The sequence below is a fragment of the Oncorhynchus masou genome, chromosome 25 (genome assembly GCF_036934945.1).
Source record: "Oncorhynchus masou masou isolate Uvic2021 chromosome 25, UVic_Omas_1.1, whole genome shotgun sequence".
NCBI lineage: Eukaryota > Metazoa > Chordata > Actinopteri > Salmoniformes > Salmonidae > Oncorhynchus > Oncorhynchus masou.
The window spans coordinates 31,365,161-31,371,160 of NC_088236.1; the positions used below are offsets into that span (position 1 = coordinate 31,365,161).

Genomic DNA, 6,000 nt, shown 5'->3' on the forward strand with positions numbered 1-6,000 from the left:
CTGGAGTAGGTTTTCATGATGGATCTCTCTGTACTTTGCGCCATTCATCTTTCCCAACTAGTATCCGAGTCCCTGCCGCTAAAATAAAATCCCCACAGCATGATGCTGCCACCATCATCTCTCACCATAGGGATGGTGCCAGGTTTCCACCAGACGTGACGCTTGGCATTTAGGCCAAAGAGTTCAATCAGAACAGAGAATCTTGTTTCTCATGGTCTGAGTCCTTTAGGTGCCTTTTGGCAAACTCAAAGCAGGCTGTCATGCGCCTTTTACTGAGGAGTGGCTTCCGTCTGGCAACTCTACCATAAACGCCTGATTGGTGGAGTGTTGCAGAGATGGTTGTCCTTCTGGAAGGTTCTCCCATCTCCACAGAGGAATTGTGGCGCTCTGTCAGAGTGACCATCGGGTTATTGGTCACCACCCGAATCAAGGCCCTTCTGCCCCGATTGCTCAGTTTGGCTAGGCGGCCAGCTCTAGCACGAGTCTTGGTGGTTCCAAACTACTTCCATTTAACAATGATGGAGCCCACTGTGTTCTTGGGGAGATGCAATGCTGCAGACATTTTTTTGGTACCCTTCCCCAGATCTGTGCATCGATACAATCCTGTCTCGGAGCTCTACTGACAATTTCTTCAACCTCATGGCTTGGTTTTTGCTCTGATATGCACGGTCAACTGTGGGACCTTATATAGACAGGTGTGTGCCTTTCCAAATCATGTCCAGTCAATTGAATTTACCACAGGTGGACACCAATCAAGTTGTAGTAACATCTCAAGGATGATCAATGGAAACAGGATGCACCTGAGCTCAATTTCGAGTTCCATAGCAAAGGGTCTGAATACTTTTGTTTTTTCACTTCGTTGTTATGGGGTATTGCGAGTAGATGGATTAAATAAAACATTTCCTCGTCAATTTTAGAATAAGGCTGTAACGTAACAAAATGTGGTCTGATACTTTTAGAATTCACTGTATGTAACTCAAGAAAGCAGCGGACATGTAAACACTGCTTTTGTGAAGAGTTTTAAAGAGGCTCATGTTAACGCCTTCTAAAGTGTGTTGCATTATGGGGATAACATCTTCAGAATTGTCCCAATGCTTGATCAATGCCCCTCAGGGGAAGTAAATACCACATATGTTTTGTAAGATGCAGGTTTTCAAAGATGTTGAAAATAAAAATATATTTTCCACATTAGGTTAAATATTTTTTTTGCAGTCAGAATGCCTTCAACAGTGTATAAAGTACACATAAATATAGCAATGAGGTTATATCAGATTACAATTATCAAATAAACAGACATTGAGAAAACACTTCACATTTTTTTTGCCAGCATTATAGCAAAATAAAAAAATACAAATTTATTTTTTGTTTATTTCACCTTTATTTAACCAGGTAGGCTAGTTGAGAACAAGTTCTCCTTTGTAACTGCGACCTGGCCAAGATAAAGCGTAGCAATTCGACACATACAACAACACAGAGTTACACATGGAATAAACAAAACACAGTCAATAATACAGTAGAACAAAAGAAAACAAAAAGTCTATATAGAGTGAGTGCAAATGAGGTAAGTTAAGGAAATAAATAGGCCACGGTGGCGAAATAATTACAATATAGCAATTAAACACTGGAATGGTAGATCGGCAGAAGATGAATGTGCAGGTAGTGATACTGGGGTGCAAAGGAGCAAAATAAATAAATAAATACTCGTATGGGGATGAGGTAGGTAGATAGATGGGCTGTTTACAGATAGGCTAAGTACTGGTGCAGTGATCTGTAAACTGCTCTGACAGCTGGTGCTTAAAGCTAGTGAGGGAGATGTGAGTCTCCAGCTTCAGAGATTTTTGCAATTCATTCCAGTCATGAGCAGCAGAGAACTGGAAGGAAAGACGACCAAAGGAGGAATTGGCTTTGGGGGTGACCAGTAAGATATACCTGCTGGAGCACGTGCTATGAGTGCTGCTATGGTGACCAGTGAGCTGAGATAAGGCGGGGCTTTACCTAGCAGAGACTTGTAGATAACCTGTAGCCAGTGGGTTTGGCGACGAGTATGAAGCGAGGGCCAGCCAACAAGAGCGTACAAGTCGCAATGGTGGGTAGTGTATGGGGCTTTGGTGACAAAATGGATGGCACTGTGATAGACTGCATCCAGTTTGTTGAGTAGAGTGTTGGAGGCTATTTTATAGATGACGTCACCGATGTCGAGGATCGGTAGGATGGTCAGTTTTACAAGGGTATGTTTGGCAGCATGAGTGAAGGATGCTTTGTTGCGATATAGGAAGCCGATTCTAGACTTAATTTTGGATTGGAGATGCTTAATGTGAGTCTGGAAGGAGAGTTTACAGTCTAACCAGACACCCAGGTATTTGTAGTTGTCCACGTATTCTAAGTCAAAATAGAAATGGTTTCACCAGAGGTCTTGATAATAACAATAACATGCCTGAACATGCCAACCTATCAAGGCCTGATTACCAAACGGGCATGCAGGGCACATGCCCTGGGATCCCAAACCCCCACACAATATGTTGGGGGGGCCCCCATGTATCAAAATGTGTAGAATTTGAGCAAATGTTCTTTAAAACTGCAACATTTTCTCTCAGCCACATGGTAAAATGTGTTGAATAGCAATAAATTAGCTTTAAAACTGCAAAGATGTCTCTCAGCCTCATGGCAAAATGTCAACAAAAGCATGAGATGAACTATAAAACAGCAACAACAACAAAATCTCTGCCCCATGACAAAAAGTGTAGAATTGCAGCAAATTAGCTTAAAACTGCAACATTTTATCTTAGCCTCATGACAAATACTGTAAGTTAGCTGTCCCCCCTCGGTGTCCCAGGGCCCCAATGCGGTAGTCCGGTCCTGCCAAGTATGACAACATTTGGATCACTTCTGTCAAGCCTTCCAAAGTGTGCTACATTATGGAGATAAAATTGTCAGTTTTTGCGCCTACATGACTACTTGCATAAACTTTACAAAAACCACGTGATCAAATGTCATTTTGACTGCAAGTTTCTGCAGTTACTCTTTACCAACTTCATCCCGCAGCCATAGATTGCATTGTGGGAGGCTCTATTGTCAACCTATAATTGGGGTGTTTTTGTTTGACACACAGAAACGTGACCAAACAGGAACGAACTTTGCCAAGATTCATGTACACCAGTGGTCACCAACCTTTGAGTCAAGATCACTTTCTCAGTCTAAATGCAAGTCAAGATGTACCACTCAGATTATGATTTTTATTTTATACATGACTTAAAAAATGTAACATTAACCTAATAAAAACAGTTCTATCAAGATTTTGATTTGTGCAGTAGGCCTAATACATTATCACAGCATATTGGCTATATACCTGGCCTGCCAATATTGTTCTTCTCAGACCATATTATATTTCAAAACTCGAGCTTTGATAAATTACATCAGGTGTAGCACTTGCAAGGCACAGCTGAGCATAAATGTAAATCATTTGCTGTTTTATTTTACTGGATTAATGGTACCTGCATCTGTCATACTGCTTTCAAGGCAACTGGGAACAAGGACAAATCATAACGTCAGTGATCTTCAGGTAGTGAAGTCGGAGTTCTAGAAAGATGCCCGAGATTCCGACTTGGAATTCCGAGTTGGATGACCGTTCAAAATGATTTTCCCCAGTCAGATGTCGGAAGTATGAGGTTTCCAGTTGAACACAGCATTAGTCTCAGCCTCTCACGGTCACATTGTTCTAAAGAGACTTACACGCTTATCAAAACGTCATGCCAGAGTAAGCCTACATGAAACACAGGCCTTATTTTAAGTGTTTCTAAAATCCCCTGTGTGAAAAATTATTGGAACCATTTCCCTGTTTGACCGCTAGGTTTTATGGGTATTATGACTATGCCTACCTGGTGTGCAGGGCTTATGAATCAAGTACACCTTCCACCAACAGCGCAACACAAAAAAAGAGCAAGCCTGTATCATTGGCTTTTCTACAGAAATGTTTGGTGGTCAACTAGGAACATTTTAATTTATTTTTATTTCAACTTTATTTAACCAGGTAGGCCAGTTGAGAACAAGTTCTCATTGACAACTGCGACCTGGCCAAGATAAAGCAAAGCAGTGCGACAAAAACAACACAGTTACACATGGGTGTATTGTCTTGAAGATCGACCGGTTGGTGACCACTGATGTTATACAGTGAATATGTACAAATGAATGTGATATTTGAGTCTCTCTCTCACCAACTGATAGTACATTGTACACACAGTTATGAACTCTGCCCCCAATAGTGTATGACAAGCAGTGGAGAGATAAGGTGGAAAGAGAATGATGAATGACAAACTCACTTGTCCAGGACAAAGTAGAGGTCAAAGCTCCCGAAGCAGGATGGTCCAGTCTCCCCCCTGTCCTGGTTGTGCCCAGCATTACCAGCTGTCAGTACCACCAGCCCACTCACAACACCAAGCAGCACTGGTAACCAGGAGCCTCTGCACCCATATAAAGACATTATTCCAGTTTGGAGGAGCCTATTTCACATAAAAGGAAGAATAAAACCACTTTGGAAAACAGGTGGAGAAAAACCTTTCCTTTGTACAAAAAAAACAACTATTCCTTATTTCTGTATATTGATCCAGTATTCTTCAGCATTGAAAATAAGTTATCTGAAAGGGTGCAGTGGAAGGCAGAGAATGCACTGATGCTATGAATCTAGTCCGTCTCAACTGAGTCAGGAAGCTCTAATAACTGGGTAAGAGACAAGCAAGCACAGGCTACATGCACTGAGCCACATAACAGCAAACTCCTGGTCTTCCTTTGTCCTACTTCCCAACAGTAAGAAAATAGCTACAAAGTAAGTGCATTCCAGGCAGCTCCACAGAAAACGATGTAATTGTGTCTAACTTACAGTCAGTCAGACCCTTTCCAAAACTCTAACTTTCTTTTTCATTTTTTTTCACGTGGTTGAAGAGGGAATTAAAACAAGTGAGAAAGACAAACTCCACTTCTACTGCCATCTACTGGTTATGATCGGTGGTGACAGTGTTCTTATTCAGGAGCTTATCTGGGGCCTCCTTTATCAACCATGCGTACATACAATTTGTGTTTGTTTGTTTTTCATTTCACCTGTATTTAACCAGGTAGGCAAGTTGAGAACAAGTTCTCATTTACGATAATGGGGTGCAAAGGAGAAAAATAAATAAATAAATAAAATAAATACAGTAGGGAAAGAGGTAGTTGTATGGGATAAATTATAGGTGGGCTATGTACAGGTGCAGTAATCTGTGAGCTGCTTTGACAGTTGGTGCTTAAAGCTAGTGAGGGAGATAAGTGTTTCCAGTTTCAGAGATTTTTGTAGTTCGTTCCAGTTATTGGCAGCAGAGAACTGGAAGGAGAGGCGGCCAAAGAAAGAATTGTTTTTTGGGGGTGACCAGAGAGATATACCTGCTGAAGTGCGTGCTACAGATGGGTGATGCTATGGTGACCAGCGAGCTGAGATAAGGGGGGACTTTACCTAGCAGGGTCTTGTAGATGACATGGAGCCAATGGGTTTGGCAACGAGTATGAAGCGAGGGCCAGCCAACGAGAGCGTACAGGTTGCAATGGTGGGTAGTATATGGGGCTTTGGTGACAAAATGGATTGCACTGTGATAGACTGCATCCAATTTGTTGAGTAGGGTATTGGAGGCTATTTTGTAAATGGCATCGCCGAAGTTGAGGATTGGTAGGATGGTCAGTTTTACAAGGGTATGTTTGGCAGCATGAGTGAAGGATGCTTTGTTGCGAAATAGGAAGCCAATTCTAGATTTAACTTTGGATTGGAGATGTTTGATGTGGGTCTGTAAGGAGAGTTTACAGTCTAACCAGACACCTAGGTATTTGTAGTTGTCCACGTATTCTAAGTCAGAGCTGTCCAGAGTAGTGATGTTGGACAGGCGGGCAGGTGCAGGCAGCGATCGTTTGAAGAGCATGCATTTAGTTTTACTTGTATTTAAGAGCAATTGGAGGCCACGGAAGGAGAGTTGTATGGCATTG

At 41.9% G+C, this 6,000-nt stretch overlaps 1 pseudogene; it reads right to left on the reverse strand.

Moving 5' to 3' along the window:
• Nucleotides 1–4,897, reverse strand: part of LOC135514113 (anthrax toxin receptor 1-like) — a 47,053-nt pseudogene extending 42,156 nt beyond the window's left edge.
• Between the last annotated feature and the right edge of the window lie 1,103 nt (nucleotides 4,898–6,000).